The 17279-nt window shown below is 44.0% G+C and overlaps 1 protein-coding gene across 4 annotated transcripts in view; it reads left to right on the top strand.

The window, feature by feature from the left end:
- PIP5K1B (phosphatidylinositol-4-phosphate 5-kinase type 1 beta) overlaps window positions 1-17279 on the top strand; it is a 305089-nt gene that overhangs the window by 135542 nt on the left and 152268 nt on the right. The gene's annotated exons all lie outside the window — the stretch shown is intronic.

Below are 17279 nucleotides of genomic sequence, written 5' to 3'. Positions count from 1 at the left end.
TTTTTTTGCCTGAAATCCTGTGTTTATTCACCTCAACTTTGCTTTTGAATGTAAGTTCATATTATATTTGGGCTCTTTTTTCTTCATTTTTAAAATTTGGGATGAGGCTGACAGTTAAATGCTCTTTAAGTTTCTTGTTTATTGTATTTTTCAGACTATAAGACACACTTTTTCCCCCATATTTGGGAGGAAAGTGGGGGTGCATCTTATAATCTGAATGTAGCTTACCTGGCTTACTTGGGGGGGGGGGGGGCAGTGGTGGAGCGGGGTCACAGGAGGCAGGAGCAGGACCACATTTTTTGCTTCAAAAATTTTTTTCCTATTTTCCTCCTCTAAAACCTAGGTGCGTCACATAGTCTGGAAAATACGGTATTTTTTATTTTCTGGGGTTTTTTGTGTGTGTTTTTTATTCCATGATCATCCCTTGCAATAGCTTTATTAAGAACATGCAGGCCCTCACCGGTGAGGCTCCGTTAGTTGGGTGCCATGCCACAAAGTGAGAGGTCGCCGGTTCAATTCCCAGTCAGGGTACGTGCCTGGGTTGCAGTTTTGGCCCTGGTCAGGGCGAGTATAAGAGCCTACTAATCGATGTTTCTCTCTCACAGCGATGTTTCCATCCTCTCTTTCCCCCTCACTCCCCCTCTCTCTAAAAATAAATAAAATCATTTTTAAAAAGAACATCATGCAGGATGCTGTGGAAAAGTGAAATAGAAGATGGTGGGAAGTGTAGAGGTTACGTTTTATTTCTCATCTGTTTCAGGAGAGTCTGAGTTCATTTTCCTTTAGTGTGGCGGCGATAATATCTTGCATATTTTCCAACCCTTCCTTAAATACCCTATGGTCTAGAAACTCATATGATTCTATGGGTTTAAAAAGATTAATTCTGTATGGGAAAAGTAAAGATTATTAGCCGCCTTTTGTGTGGTCCAGGGAAAATGAATACACCAGAAAAGTATCCAAAGTCTGACATGAGATTTTCAATCTGGTAGGAAAGTAAACTTAAATGTTCATAAAGCATAGCACTGTGTCCTTGCCGCACTTGCTCTTCAAGCCCAGGGGAGTTCTGCCGACACCAGAGTCTAAGATGTAGCAGTGGTATTCTAGAAAGAAGATGAGGAAGGCAGGGTACTGTATTCCTGTGGGTCTGGCCTTGGTCATCGCTAGTCCAGAGCATCTCCCATCCAGAAGGCCAGAGGTGCACTCTTCCGTGTCAGACCCATCACTTATCATTCAGCAAATGGCCATCAGGGGCCTGTTTTGTGCCATACATTGGGACCACAGAGATACAACCCGAGCCCTTCATTTTAGCCCAGTGTAAAGTACCTTGGAAATAATTACTTGTAAGCACTCAAGTTATAGAAAAAGACTTTCAGCAAACAGTCCCCTTGGTGCAGTGTATTTAAACTTATTGTGTGCTGACAGGCAAGTGTGGCTTTGGCCTTAACATAAAAATAACTCATTCCAGACTCCAGAGAGGTCCCAGTAGAATGTCTCTTTATAAATAGATCCACCCTTTTGGAGCTAGTGAGGGAGAGTGGAAAGGTAGATAGGACCTAAAACTATTGAGAGTGTTTTAAAATTAATCTATGTATTAGTTTCCTATTGTTACTATAACAAATTATCATAATCTTGGTGGCTTAAAACAACACAAATTTACTCTCATAGTTCTGTAAGGTAGACATTCAATACACGTCTTGCCAAGTTAAATCAAGGTGTTGAAAGGGCTTTATTTCTGGAAAATCTAGAGGGAAATCCATTTCTTTGCCTCTTCCAGCTTCTAGGGCCTACTTAGAATCCTTGGCTTGTGGTACCTTCCTCCATCTTCACATCCAGCAATGGAAGCAGAGTCCTTTTCACATTGTATCTCACTCATGCTCTTTCTTTAAAAAATGTTTTTATTTTGTATTGGTTTCAGGTGTACAGCTTAGTGGTTAGACAAGCATGTACTTTACATAGCGTTCCCCTTGATATTTCTAGACCCCAACTGGCACCAACTCTCACCCTTTCTTTTGTCTCTTCTTTTTGCACTTGAAGGACCTACATTATTACCCTGGGTCTGTCTGATAATCCAGGGCAATCTGGGGAGATTGTCCCCTCAAATTCAGCCGATTAGCAACCTCAATTTTATCAGCAACCTTGTAACATAGTGCTTTCTAAGGTAACATACTCGAAGGACTCCCACGTTCCAGAGATTATGACATGGATGTGTTTGGGGGCCGTTTTTCTATCTCCCGCAGTATATTTATAATTTAATGGTGTCCCCTGCTGTGCACTTAGAACACTTTGCCATCCCTTTATCTTACACCGTCAGTCTGTCTGGGACTCCCAACAGACACTGGTTGAGGTCCCGAGGTGCGGAGACTGCCTCGTGCCTGTAGTTCCTTGTCCTCCTCTCTTTGCCTCCCTCTTCTACTGAATGCTGTCCCTCTAATCCTTCAGCATAAGAGGCGCCTTTAGGACCTAAATCCCCCTGTAATGAATTTATACGGATGAGATCCTCAGACAAAGAAGAAGCAGGAAACTGGGTTTCTGATGCTATTCCATGTGATTGAAAAGCAAATATGGCTCATGTTTCCACTGTCACATGACGCAGTCAATTTTTAAACAGAATTGAGAAAATCAAATTTCGAGCCAGCTCACTGCTGGAGGCAGTGCAGGCAAGGGTCCTTCGTTCCTGGCATTGTTATGCATCTCCCACAGTATGGTTTGCTCTTGTTATGTCTTTAGTGTTTACAGAAACAGGTCATGTTTACGGACCATGTCCGGAAGAAGGAAATTACACATGGAAAATCTCTACGTGGGGTATAGAGTCAAGTGATCCCTAGGTTGGAATCAGGGACTGTAAGTATTCCGGTGACTTCATATGTACCATGGGACTGGTATTTTCCATCTTTCAGCATACAGTTTAGATAAGCTTGGATGGGTCTTTTTAATAGCTCTCTGAAAATGGAACATTAGCTATCTACAGAGATTTAATCTTGGGCAAAATTATAGGAATAAGGCCTTCACCTCTGATGGCAGAATTATTCCTTTTTCTTGAAAGTAAATGGATACCCTGCATGTTTTTGAGAGTCATCACCATCACTTGAGGTAGAAATAGCAGAAATGATTAATTTAGAAAGGAGAAAGATTGTGGAGTGGGTGGAACTGACATTTGTCTGCATTGCATTCTTAGAAACTTAGACTCTTAGAGTTGGAAATGCCTCTGATAAAACTGTTCATTAACATGTGAGGAAGTAGAAGCCCCAATACTGATTAAGTCCCAGCCAAGGCTGTGCTGAGTCCAGGAAGCAGCGCCGGAGCTCAAGTTTGGAGTCTCTGGGCCCTCAGTGCACCGCACTCACCTTTGCCGGATGCACTGGGCTACCCAGGCCTAGCCGCCAGCCCCAGAGATGCCCTTGGTGCTGATTTCTGCGTGGGCATTTCTCGTGCACAGATGGCTAAAATACGCCCTGGGCAGTTTACCCTTGAGAACTAGAGTGCCATCTGCTGTGGGACACAGTAGCCCGTGTCTGTGTGTCTGTGCGCGCGTACACGTGGCAGGTGCGGAGGGTAGACAGGCGTGTTCATGCATACACTAGACCGGCTGCACTTTTAAGGCTCAGAACCAGGACACAGGTGAACAGAGTGCACCTTCCTGTCCCCGTCACCATTGGCTTTTTGTTTTCAAATCACTTTAGTAACTGTGTTTTGCACTTGGCTTGAAGCAAAATGTGAGTTAAAACAACTCAAATTTTAAGACGTTGTCCTCGACAGGCGTTAATTATATGCCATTTCGTTGACGTGGACAGCATATGTTGCAGATGAGAAAACAAGCATCAATGTGGAATTCACCTGTGGTAGAAGGATGATGTATCTTGGTGTACGTTAGGAAACACTTGCACTTAGATGAAGTTGTGGTTTTCAACCAGGGGTAATTTTGCACCCCCTACCCCCAGGGAGCGTTTGGCAATGTATACAGGCGTTTTCAGTTGTCACATTCGGAGGAAGTGGTGCTACTGTCACCTAGTGGGTAGAGGCCAGGGCTGCTGCCGCACATCCTACAGAGCACAGAACAGCCCCCGCAGCAAACACGCGCCCAGCTCACAGTGTCAGTGGTGCCAAGGCTGAGGAGCCCTAGCCAAAGGCAACTGATGCTTCATCTGCCACTTGGCTTTAGAAGGCTATGTAGAGAGTTTATTAGTTTAGAAAGCAGCTTGGCATGTGGAATAAACATAACTTGGGGGCAGTTTCTGTAGTCTCTGTGGCTTGGGGAAGTTTCTGTTGTCCAGCTATGTAAGGGGATGAGTTTGCCCATCAGTTCCAGGTTGGCCTCTGTGCAGTCCTCTCAGGCCTCTGTCCTCAGGGACTGGAATTGGACATCAGCTTCCCCCTGCTCATCATGTGGATTCTATGGTTGAGTATGTAGGTCTATTTGGGGGGAAGGAGAATCATAATATAGTTTGGGTAACCAAACACAGAATTAAAGCGGTAATTGAGAATGTAAAGAACTAAGGAATGCATTACCCTTATCCACACTTTATCAAAAACAATCCAGGAACCTAAGGCAGGTACCGAACCTCACTTGGTCAAGCCTTGGCCAGGACCACTGTAGCAGCAACAGCTGAAAAGAGAGAGGAGTCCGGGGAGGGAGGAAATGGTCAGGAGGCTGCTGGAGCCCTTCCGCATACTGCGTTAGACTCAGGGACTGAGCATAGTAAGAATGATTTGTACTTCCTTCTTCCTTCTTGAATCTTTGAAAGAAAATTTCCATATTGTTTGGGCTTTTTCCCCCAAGAAAAATTCCATATTGTTTGGAATTTTCCTGCTGGTTAAAGTCCAAAAAAATTAAATCATGGGACAGAGACACAGGTATTTCCAATCACACTCCTTTTACAGGACTGCTGGCAGGTGGCTCCCTCCCTTGAACATGACTCCCCTTGACCACACAAGCCACACATAACAGCAGCTGTGTCAGAACCACCTGTGCTGTTCTCTGTGGCTGCTGGTCGGTGGTGGTTGATCAAGGACATGGGGCTGCCTTCACTCACTTCAGTTCTCAGTGAGATACTGTTCCTCTTGGAAAAAGCCCTTCTATTAGCCAGCTAGACTGTACAAACTTCCCCCAAGCCATATCGTATACCAGGGATGTCTATTTCACAAGACACGCTGTTTCTAATGGACCCTCCGTGTAGCTGCCTGAAGACCTCTATCACCTACTGGTGCCGGAGGAGGGGTGAAAGGATTCTGCAGAGGGACGGGCCATATCAAAGTGGGCATGGCAGAGGGCAGGTAGAGGCTATCAGAGTTCAAGAATCAGGCAGGCCTTTTGTACAGCAGAATCAAGGAACATGCAAGAGAACATAATACAGGAATTTCTAAACAGGGAAGTGCTTGCTTAAGTGCTTGCTTATGTGCATTCTGAGAGTTGGCTGCTGTGGGGCCTAAGAGGGAGAACCCCCACATCTGAAGTGAGGTATCCATAGCCTCACAGAACCTTAGTGTTGAGATGGTCTTTATCCACCTGATATAATCACTTAGTCATGTAGCTGAAGCTGAGTTGGGCACTGAGCAAGGCACTGTGGTTAGATGGTAGACAAGTCAGCATAGTTGGAGCGAGGGTGTGGGGTCAGAGGTCTGGGCTGCAGCCACCTACCACAGTTTCCTCTAACTGTTCCCAGGGAAAGAGGAAGGAAGGAAGCACCCCTCTATTGAGCAATGGACTATGGGTCAGGCACTTTCACTTGTGTTACGGTAGCGGGACCTCCTTTAGCTGAGGCCATCAGTGATCCGTTTTAGGCAGGGCCCCAGGAACACTGGTGTGTTGGGGTCAAGTCAGGAGGTTCTAGGAAACCTGCTGAGAACGGGCACATCACCTGATAGTCTGGGAAGGCAGCAGAGTCTGGTGCTGAGCTCTGGTGAGAAGAATCCTAACCTAGGAGTTGATCTGTCGGTAGCTCTGACCCCGACTTTGATGACTTCAGGCAACATCAAAAGCAGTTTAATAATGTTCTCTCCAAGTTCAAGAGAAAAAGAGAAAAGGACAGAGCAGCAATAAGCAGCATCCCCAGCCTCTTCCCAGCTGGCATTTCTGGAAATTGCACTTGAGTGAAGCAAGGTTGCTTCCTCCTGCTTCTCTTGGGAGAAATGACTACCCTTCTCCTTTCTCAGTATCAGTCTTAGTTACTTTAAGAGGTATAATCCAAAGTAAGCAAAATGCAGTTACTTTCTGTTGAATTTTTGAATGAAGGAACTGTAACTAAAAAAAGGGCAGAGAGAAAATGTCAGAATTAAATATGTTAAACCTTAGACAACAAGTGATTTCTACTTGGTGATTGCATATACTAAAAAATAAGTGAAATTAGAAGGTAGACTTACAGAATTTTCAATGTGGAAGAAATTTTGGAAATCAAATGCCCTCATTTTAAAGAGGAGAAAACTGTGACCCAGTGATATCATGTAACTTTCTCAGAGTCTCTCAGCCCCCTGGGAGCAGCAGAAGGGGCCCCAAACTCAGATTTTTATGATATTTCTGATCCCAGTATCTGTTCACATTTGCACATTAATATGGGGGCTTATGAAATGAGGGCAATTGTCACTGTCTGTGAATGCTTTTTCTTCTCTTTTTCTACCTTTGCCCCAAAACTGGTTGGTGGCAAGGTAGGAACCTCCATTCAAGTCTTTTCACTTGTGTCTTGCCCTAACCACCTATCCTCCCCACCAAGTATCCATTTCTAGTGGCAAGAGGAGGGAGAGAGCCTGGGACAGTAAGATGGTGGCATGATGACAGGGGACAAATCCGGGAGAAGCTCCTCTGTGAGCCAGAGCTGTGGTGCGTGCAGAAGCATCTTAGTCTGGGACACACCAGAGCACTTCTCAGGGATGCATGGGCAGGTGCTGGTCCCTTCCCGCCCATCACATTCCCCTTGGTGACCACCTGCCCCTTGGCCAGGGACTCTTCTCCTCCTTATCTGTTTGCAGCCTGGTATCCAGCTGGGTTTTGATAGTACTCCTGTTCCGAAGACCTAAGTGCATTCCTGGTGGAAGGGCTGATCCCAGCCCCTGGGGCCAGGAAAACGAGTGATTTGAAAGGCCTCGAGGGAGGGATCAGAAGGCAAAGGAGGAAACACCATCAGATGTGGGGTGAGGGAGCTGCCGGCAGATCCTGAGCACCTACAGTGGCTGGGTTTTTGTTCAAATGCACAGGGTTCTCAGAGGGTTTAAGAAATTGCATCCCAAGGGACTGAAAGTGTGCAGGCAGAAAATCATATTGTGAATGCAAGTAATCCTAGGTCTTGAAACATAGAGGTTCCACAGGCAAAGAATGCTTCATCTCAACTTAAAAGTGTGCACAATATTTAATATTATCACCCAACTTTGATCCTTTATCCTAATTATAGAGGTTCTTGAAAAATATATAAATTGTGTGACATGTGAGTCTGTACATTTTTAGGAAGGTTCCATTTGTTAGTCTTTTTGTGAAAATGGCTCAGATTTATCTTTCCAATATGCGATCTTCCTGAGTCAGTTTCTTCATCTGTAAAATGGAGGTAATAAGGTTATAATAAAAAATCAATAATGTAAATAACTTGATCTGACACAGTAAGCACTTAAAACAATTACAGCAGAATTTAAGGCAATGTTACAGAAATATACAAGTGCATACATGTATCTCACAAACAAAATGATTACATTGGAGCCTTTAAATGCTTAAAACCCATCTCTTTGTTCAGAAAACACCTAAATTCCAAATTTCAAAGCTTCTTCAGGAAAATACTGACACTGACATTTCAGATCTTTTTGTTTAAAATTCTTGGCACTGTTTGTCTGTGGCTCTCCAGAAACATGTTCAGAACTACGAGGCAGGTAGAAATAATACTGCTAACAATTAGTATTACAATCATTTAAGTATGAAAAGAAGGATGTTTATAGAAATATAAGAAGACTTTTTTTCATCCTTTATGAATATCTGTCATTTCTTAATCCTTATATCTGCTGGTTTTATTCTATAAGGAATGTGTAGGGCTTGCATCCAGAAATGTGATTAAAGATTGAAAAACAGCATATCAGTAGCAAATAATGCCTTTCAGTGTCAGTCTGTAAAAGTCAGTGTATTTTTAGCTTGTGAAACTTTGAGTTTTGTTTTATTTATGATTCTGTCTCACGTAGCAATCATCAGCCTTCCCCTTTCTTCCTTCTAATTCTTGGATCCCTGAGGTTTGCCTTTCTGTTTCATGAATGTTGTTTATTCCTGTGATTTTTATGTATGGCACACAGGGCGGGGCAAAGGCAGTTTTAGAGTTGTTCATGTAGAAAGTCATACAGTAATTAATAAATAATACCACAAGAATGAACTCTGTGTTTGGCATACTCACAACTGTAAACCTATTTTTGCCCCACTGTGGATGTTGTAAGTATTAGATCACACATATGAGTGAGATGTATCTTTTAATTATATATGTTGTTGATATATATTTTTCATGTTAAACATAACATATTGTATGTACATGTTATAAGGATAAATATATATGTACATATATATTTCCCTCTATTTATCAAGAATTTACCATCAGCCCTGACTGCTGTAGCTCAGTGGGTTGAGTGTTGTCGCTGGTTCGATTCCCGGTCAGAGCGCATACCTGGGCTGCAAGGCCACGTCCCTGGTTCAGGGCATGTGAGAGGCAACCAATCGATCCTTCTTTTGCACATTAATGTTTTTCTAATGCTCTTTCTTCCTCCTTCCCCTCGCTCTAAAAATAAATAAAATATTTTTAGAAAAGAACTTACCATGAAAATTAAGGGAAAAAATTAAACTAGAAGAGATTTGAAAGGAAAAGAAAAGCAATTTTTATTGCATAGTTCTTTTGGGCCTACTTCTATACCATTTATTATTTTCCTTATTTTATCAGTTTCTTACAGATCAAGAAACTTAGTTATAACAAAGTTAAGTGTGGTACAAATCGAGGCACAAATGGAAAAAACGACCGATGACTGCCGCCCAGCAGTAAGCTCCATTTCTGTGTTTGTTGTCTTTATTTGGGTACATGAATGGCAATAAAGCCCTTCTGCTCCATGAAGTCAGCGAGTTTACCTCCTGGATAAGTGACCGCAGAACAGGGATGGCCCTGCCCACGCGTTAGAGCGCTGGGCACTGGCTTAGGCCCCCTCCTTACCTCAATACATTCGTCTTCTCAAAACTGAAGAGGTCAGTTGGCAAAATGAAAAGGAAAGGTTTGAGGTGTCTTGGCAGAGGCGGTAAAAGATATAATGAGATTTTATATGTCAACTGGAATTTCCGGGAGTATATTAATTTTCCCTGCAGGTCTGAGCCTCCCAAAAGGAGATGTAATGGTCCCCTCCTATTTCTAAAGCAGAAACAAAAGCTCTGTGTGTGTGTGTGTATGTCTGTCTGTCTGTCTGTCTTCACATGCAGCAAAAGCTTGGGGAGGGGTGGCAAGAGATGCAGGGCAGGGCTGGGGTAGCACCCTCTCAAAGCAGGCCATGGTACTGTAAAGCTGAAAAGGACGATGAGCGAGTGGAGCTTGCTGGAGGGTTTCTTTTGCGGGGGAGGAGCTGTCTGGCTGTCCTATGCCTGTCCTATGGAAAGCTGACAGGCAAGCCGAGATTCTAATTCCTTTCTGAATGTTCCTAAATGCCAACCTGGCAGTGAAACCTGATCACTTTGGCCCCATCTGTTTTGCATTTCAAACTGGTGCCCATGACTCCACGAACCTGAACTGGCAGATTTCTGTGAAAATGTCTCCTGGGAACTCTGTAGGAGTGAGGCTTGGCTTTGGCCCTGACCCACCTCCACACCTCTAGGCACATACCATTAACCGTGTGCATGCTGGTTAATAGAGAATACAAAAGAAAACACAATAGAAGCTGGTTTGGCATTGCCTGGAAACAGGCCCACGCACCAAGAAAGAAGTAGTTACACTAGCCATAGAATTTAGCTGGACCTGGGCTACATGGAAATGCAAGGTTGGCAAATCTGCATTTCTGTGTCATTATGATGTTGGATGTGACGGTTGTGAGCACGCACTTGGGGTTAGCAGAGCTGGGTTTAAGGGCCAGCTTTGTCACTTCCTCACTGTGTGGCCTTGAAAAAGCTTCTTTGTCTTTCTGAATCCATTTTATCTTAAGTGAATCAGGATAATAGTTTACCTTCCAGTAGAGTTGTTGTGAAGATAAATGCATATAAAGGAGAAGGCGCCTCTGAAGCACTTAGCACAATGCCTGCAGCACAGTAAGCTCTCAGAAAATGCCATCCGGCCAGCAGAATGGTGGCAGGGCCTCAGTGTGCACCATTCACATCCCCCAAAAAGGAACGAACTGGAGGCATGGCGAGAAAGATACTACCCTACTGTGAAAAAATTCCCACTAGCGACACCTGATTGCTCTTCTGGCGTCTGTCGGGTCCCTTCCAGCCCTGCAGTGTGAGGCTCTAAAAGGGACAGGTAGACAAGCACTCGTGCAGTTTGTCTGTGTTTCTCTCCCGCCGAGGTGTGTGTCTCAGCCCTCACCCCACACCCAGCGATGTGTTTCTCCAGGAGTCCCCTGTCCCAGTGAGCCAATGAAGGGGTTCATTTCTTATTTGTTATTGATAAACAATTTTAATTGTAATGTGGGTGCAAAGTATTCTAAAGTACTATTTCAGATTTTAAAAATTATATCTAGAGAAGTGCAAATTTTTGTTGTGGTAAAAAGGATTGAAGAAGAACTTTATTGGGTAGGTGATGAAGGATGGCTGTAGTTTCTGCCTGTGTGAGCTTGCAATTTCAGTAAATAAAAACTGCAGAGTCGGCATGGAGGCCTATTGTTTTAAAGTTGCCACGGGGATTACTTCACAAATGCAGTCTAACTTTAATTGGTGTAAAATAATCGAGCATGGCTATTAGTGTGTAACCATAAAAACTGAACGTTAGGAAGTTAAAGGCAAGTAACCCAATGAGCGCACAAAGAGGATCTCCCTCGCTAGTGATCAGGAAAATGGGAACTAAAAGAGCAAGATTAGGGAAAATTAACAATATTGAGGATATAACCGTCGGTAAATGTTTGACAACAAATGCACTCTTCTTCTCTGTCAGTGAGTATATAAATTGATGAAATCTCTTTTAGAAAGCATTTTGGCAGTACTTATCAAAAGCATAAAGGACATGTCCTTGAACTCAGAAATTCTTTTCTAGGAATCTCTGCTGCAGAAATACACAAGAAATGAATGTGTATATGTGTGTGTGTGTATACACACACACACACACATATGCAAGGACACTCGTTACAGCAATAGGAGAGCCATTAAAACAGTTGTGCTACATGCAAACCGTGAACATGTTGACATACAGGCATTAAACATAATGAGAATCTGTACAGCTGGACATGGACAGATATTGTGTGAAAAAAGTGAACTGCGGCACGGCACTTACAGTAGAATCCAGTTTTTATTTTTGATGTACAGACATGTATACATTTTCAGTGTATAGAGAAAGAAGTCAAGAAGAACACACACCGAGTAAGTGACACTAGTTAACGCTGAAGAGCAAGACCGAGAAGGGTTTGTTTGCATTTGACTTTCTATAGTAAGAGTTATTTTTCTCAATAAGCATGGGCTGCAGTTTAATTTTTTTTTAATTAAGCAAGGCTATCTGTGTAGACATTTCTCTTTCAGTTTGAGATATTTTTGAATCTGCATCACTTTTCAGGTGAAGAGCATTTGTTTATAAGTTCACAGCTTAAAAAGCACTTGAAATATAGATTTACTTATATGTTGAAGTGAGAACCAGAATGAGTGTGGCTTAAGCAAAGTTTGTTTCTCTCTCTCGTAACAGTGCAGAGGTAATTTACGTCCTCTGCGGAGTCATCGGGGGCCCGGGTTTCTGTCTTGTTTTTCGGTTGTCCACCATGTGCGGCTCCCACACATGATGAGGGAGGGCTGCTTCATTTTCATCCCTCACGTCTATAGAGGACACTCCCCTTCCTGTTAAGGGTGTGACCTGGGAGTTGGACCCATCATGTCCTGCCATATTCAGTGGTCAGAAATTAGTCATGTGACGACACCTAGCTGCAAGAGAACCATGCAAAATACCCAATTAAAATTTTTGTTGCTGTACAACAGGGTTTCTCAGCATTGGCACCGTTGGTATTTGGGGCTGGATAATTCTTTGTCGTCAGGGTGGGGGGTACATTGTTGGATGTTCAGCATCATCCCTGGCCTATATTCAATAGGTGTCAGCAGCTTTCCCCAGTTATGACGACCAAAATTGTCTCCAGACACTGCCAAATGTCCCCTGGGGACAAAGTCAACCCTCATTGAGAACAGCTGCTAAATAAGAAGGACAAATAGATACTGGGGAAAACTAGCAACGTCTACCATAAGCATTTTATTATTCCGCCAAAGCGGTGCTTAGTGCTGGTGCAGCATTTTACCTTTGAAATTGACAGCTCCCTTGCCAGCAAATACAATACTCTAAAACTGTGGATTTGGGCTTTTGTTGATTCTAGAAGGATGAAAAATCAATCCTTGTTTTTATCTGTTGAATCTGCATTTGTATTTGTGTCAAATGAATACTGTTTTTATTTGAATATACAAACAGGCGTTCCTAGGGTATAGGAATAGTATTAAGGACATTATACCGTGCCACATTTGTGAAGAATGTCTCAGTCTACACTGTAATATTTCCAAAAGGCTAATTTAACAGCAGTCATAATGCTGTTCTATCCTAAATCAAAAATTTCATCTGCAGTTGATAGCATGTCTCTTAAGGGCAATTAAGTGTGCATAATTTTCCACTCCTGAATACTCGTACAGTATTTTTCTGTTAATGAGAAGTGTTTGCTTAATATGCTTTTCCATTTCAGTGAGAGTATGTGCTTCACTGCCAATCATATAAATAGGTGGAGATCATTCAAAAGAAGCCACAAAACACCTCTTCTTTGTTCTGCCTTTTCTATCACATTTAGAGATTCAAATCTTTCTTCAAACAAGTGGATGTAGTGGGATCTTGTTTAAAAGGCTGTGTAGAAGTAGAGAAAATAAAATATAAAGAGAATCTGCCCTGAGCTTCTTCCAAGGTTGTTTGGTGCCTAGTGGGTCAGAATGATCTTGTTATGAGGCAGTCTCACCACACAGGTCGTCTGTGTGGGCACAGCGGAGGACATCATCATAACGGTACTGCCGTGTTCTTAACTTTGAAAATGGAAAGAGCTGCAGAAATTGTATCGGAAGAGTAGTTGCCAGCCGTGAAGGTACCAGAATACCCCGGAGTCATTAATGAAATCGGGCATGCTGGGAGAAGGGCGTAATCCTGTCCAGCAGCCATGTGAACAGTGCCTGTATGGAGAGGCTAGTGCTAAAACTGGACCCAGAGAGTGAGTAGGAGACCGAGCGGGGGTGGAGGAGGACAACACTGAAGGCACAGAGATGCGCTTGTGCAGAGACCAGGAATCATGAGCGAATGTAAGCGGGATGGTTTAGCTGGAGTTGTGAATTTGGGTAGAGGTGACAGGACCCGTGTGGTGACCAAGACACAAACTGCCCACCAGAAGCTGTGGTCCCTCTTCCACAGCAGAGCTGGAGCTGGAAAACAGCTGCAACGCCAGCCCTCCTAGTATCTTGGTGAGGCTGTGTGACTCCTCCCTCCTAACGGGCTGTGAGAGGGTCTTTATCTGGAGGGTCTGGGCAGAAAATGGATGCCGTACTCAAACTGGGGGGTTTGCAGAGAGTTTGAAAAAGGCACTGTTTGCAAAGATGTGGGAGAAGTATAAAGAAACTAAAAACGTACCTTGTTACCCCCTGTAGGCCTGAGAGGTAAGAGAAGGATACAGTTTCTAGAACCCAAAATAGGAATCATCCAGAGAGGCTCACAAGAAAGTAGCTATAACATTCAGGAGGATGCACCAGTCTGAGTCACACCCACAGGAAGGGAAGGAAGGGAGTGAACACCCTGATGTCACTCTCAAACCTCCCTTTAGCCTTCTGTGGAGGTGTCCCATTGGCCAATCCCAAGTGGAAGCCAGAGGGCTAGAAGGCCCTTTAATGTACCACAGGGAGTGTCCAGGACACAGAGCAGCATGGAGAAGGGGCAAGGAGCAGAACTGGAGGAATATCCTGCATTGTGACTTTTGGCAAGGGTAGTAGGAAGTGGGAAGTGGGTGTTCCTTCCCCATGACTGCTTCTCCTGTCAGCCAGCCGCACTTGGAGGACCTTAAGACCCTGGGGGACATCACCACAAGGATGCAGGACACCACTGAAGAGAGGAGAGCACACCAATCAGGGACACCCACAGTGGGCTATCCCTGATTGAGAAATAAACCTGTGTGAATCTAGACCTCAACTTCCAATGGCATGTTTTTTACAGAAGTTAACTTTTGTGATTTGCTTATTATTGCAGTTAGCATTAGTTGGAATTAAATTGTAGAAAATCTTGAAGTTGGTCAAGCAAGGAATTTAGAATCATTTCTACAGAAAGTCAAAAACAGTGAACGTTTTTATGCTGGGAGATAGTATTTTTTTTTTTTAAAGCCTGAAATGATGAGTCATGTGGCAGGTGGAAGGGAACACAGTGAGCAAGAAGTTAATGAAGCCGACCCAAACCTCGTGTTCTCAGCTGGACCTGTGACTCAGTCTAGGACACTACACACTGAAAGGGTGGAAGACTTGTAATCACATTGCAAGGTCGGCTGCCAGCCCACCATGAGGAATTTAGGGGAGGAGTGGGTCTAAGTCCAGTTTAGTGGTTACCCGGGTCTGTGAAACAGCCTGGCCGGCCTGCTGTGAGATATGGAGACTGAAAAGGAATTCTGGAGAGAGTTGTTGATATGCCCTGAGTAATTCCCATAAGGGCAAGGGTCTGTCCATCCAGTCCAGCCTAGGGAAGGGGGCTTCAGGGAGACCTCTCTGGAATGTGGTATGTGTTCGCTGGAGCCTGGGGGACGCAATAGGCCGTAGTATTTTATGGGAAATTGGAAGAACAAGAGAATTGTCTGCTAGCTGCTCTGATGGCAGCAAAACTAAAAGGGGGTTCTTGGGGAATTTGGGGCTGGGCACTGCTTGTCGATTCCCAGAGTTTCAGCATAAATGATCTGTGACCAGTTGAGGGCACAGAGATGGAGATTAAGCTGACAGGTGGTCACCTCTGCGGACCTGGAAGAACACGTGGAACAAGCAGCCAGGGATGCGTTCTCCCCCTGAAGGTGAGAACGCAACTGCCACGTGGAGCGGGTAACTGCAGGTCTGAGAAAGCATTCCACAGAGATGGAGATGCACACACGGGGAGTCTTGAGTACTGGAGACATCTCAACACTACTCTTCTGGTAAGACCTTTGCTGCTCGTTCAGCAAGCACTGAAAAAGAGAAGAGAAGCCCCCACCCTTCCCACTGCTGGCGGCCAGCTTGTGCCAGGCCACCTGGGGCAGTGTAGGGGGATGGCTACTGAAAGTATATTTAAAGTTTCATTGTAAGTGGACTGGACAAGTCACACTCCTACCTGAGACCGTTTTTAATGACCTGAGAATAGAAATGAGCAGAAGACCTTTCATCTGGGGAGTCACCAGAATGGTCATAGCCCTGCACTGAATTTCATCCGAGGGAAGGGGATGATCGAAGCCTGGACTAAATTCAGAGGGACAGTGGGAGACAAAAATAAAGTTGAGGATTGATCAGGGTTGCACTTCATTGGAGTGTAACAGTTACATGGTTTTCTAGCATGGAGACCTTGACCTAAAAGAAAGTGAGATAAAAAGATGAACCAATCCCAAACATGCCTTTGTCATCCCTCAAAATGTCTTTATGAACATAGTCACAGTACCTTCATCGGAGGGTATTTCTTTTCTTATGTATAACACAAAATTTGGAAAATCTGAGAAGTGCAAGTCTTGAAAATAAAAATCACCCAATATAATCATCATACTTAAATATATCTCCTTCCTGTCTCGTTTTCCTCTGTGGATGTGTATCGATACATTTGTAAGTTTTTCTTGTTCACATTTTATTGTTTTATATTCTACTTTGCACAGCTTTTGATTTTCCATCAAAACTCGTAACATTCATATTATCGAATGGAAGAGCCACTCGTTGAGATGGTTGTCACTCTTCAGATGCTCTTTTCTTGTTTTTTCCGAAGCCATGTTTTCCTAATTTTCTTCCCACTCATGTGCTCACTCCTAAATCTCCTCCAAAGGTCCTCCTTTTTCTGTCTAATCTTGAAATGTCGGCTGTGCTCAGGGCCCTTCTAGAGCATTCCCCACTCTCCTTAGGTTATTCATCCAGCCCTTTGGTTTTCAATACCATTTATATGCTGAAAACGAAAATTCAAATTTTCATTCCAAACCTCTATTCTAATCTCCAGACTTGTACCTTGATGGCTCCATTTGGATGTCTCATTGGCATCTCAAATGGGACTCGATCTTCCCCAAAAAAACATGTTCCTCCTTGTCTCCCCAACTCAATAAAGCAACCTCAGTCCTCTCAATTACTCAAGGAAAACACCAGGAAGCATTTTAGTGCTTCTCTGTCTCTCATTTCTAGCTCATAGCAAGTCCTGCTTATCTCCTTGTGAAGTATCTCTCTCTCCAAGTCAACTTTTCTGTCTCCCGGTTCATCACACTACTCTCAGCCACCCTCATCTCAGTATGTACCATTACAACCGCCTCCTGTCCGCTTTCCCTCACATATCCCCTGCAATCTGTTCTCTACACAGCAGCCACTTTAGAATGCAGTTCCCCCATTGAAACACATCAAACCTCGAACATGGCCTACCAGACCCCAATCTAGATCCTCCTGTCTTTCCAGCCTCCGGTTCCGATGCTCTCCCTGTTACTCAGCATAGTTCACCCACAATCGTTTGCTCTCAGATCCCTGAACTGCTGCTTCTCTATGCCTCAAAATCAATTCCCCTAACCTGCCAATGTGACTCTCAGTTCTTTGAGGGCAAGGATTCTGGCCAGGTCACTCCTATATCCCCCATTTGTGGAACAGTGCCTGGCACATGATGGGCACACAGCCAGCCTTTGTTGATACGACCTACCGATGGGCCCATACTCACCTGTCAAGTCCCAGGCTGCACATCACTCCCCGGTGGACCTCTCTGAACTCTACCATTGTAAAGTGGATCTTCACCCTTTTGACCTCAGTCACATCACCCTGTTGTAGATGTCCCTGACAACATTGTCACTGTGTATCTGTACCTTTGTTAGTTTAGTGTCTCTTTCCCGCACTAGACCAGAAACTCCCACGTGAGCCAGAACCACGTCCCTTTTTTGGTTCATGCCTTCCCCAACACCCAGCACACTGCTGAGCTCAC

Source organism: Desmodus rotundus, chromosome 1, assembly GCF_022682495.2.
Source record: "Desmodus rotundus isolate HL8 chromosome 1, HLdesRot8A.1, whole genome shotgun sequence".
Lineage (NCBI taxonomy): Eukaryota > Metazoa > Chordata > Mammalia > Chiroptera > Phyllostomidae > Desmodus > Desmodus rotundus.
Note: the sequence above shows the minus strand (reverse complement) of the source record. Positions and strands in the feature narration are given on the sequence as shown.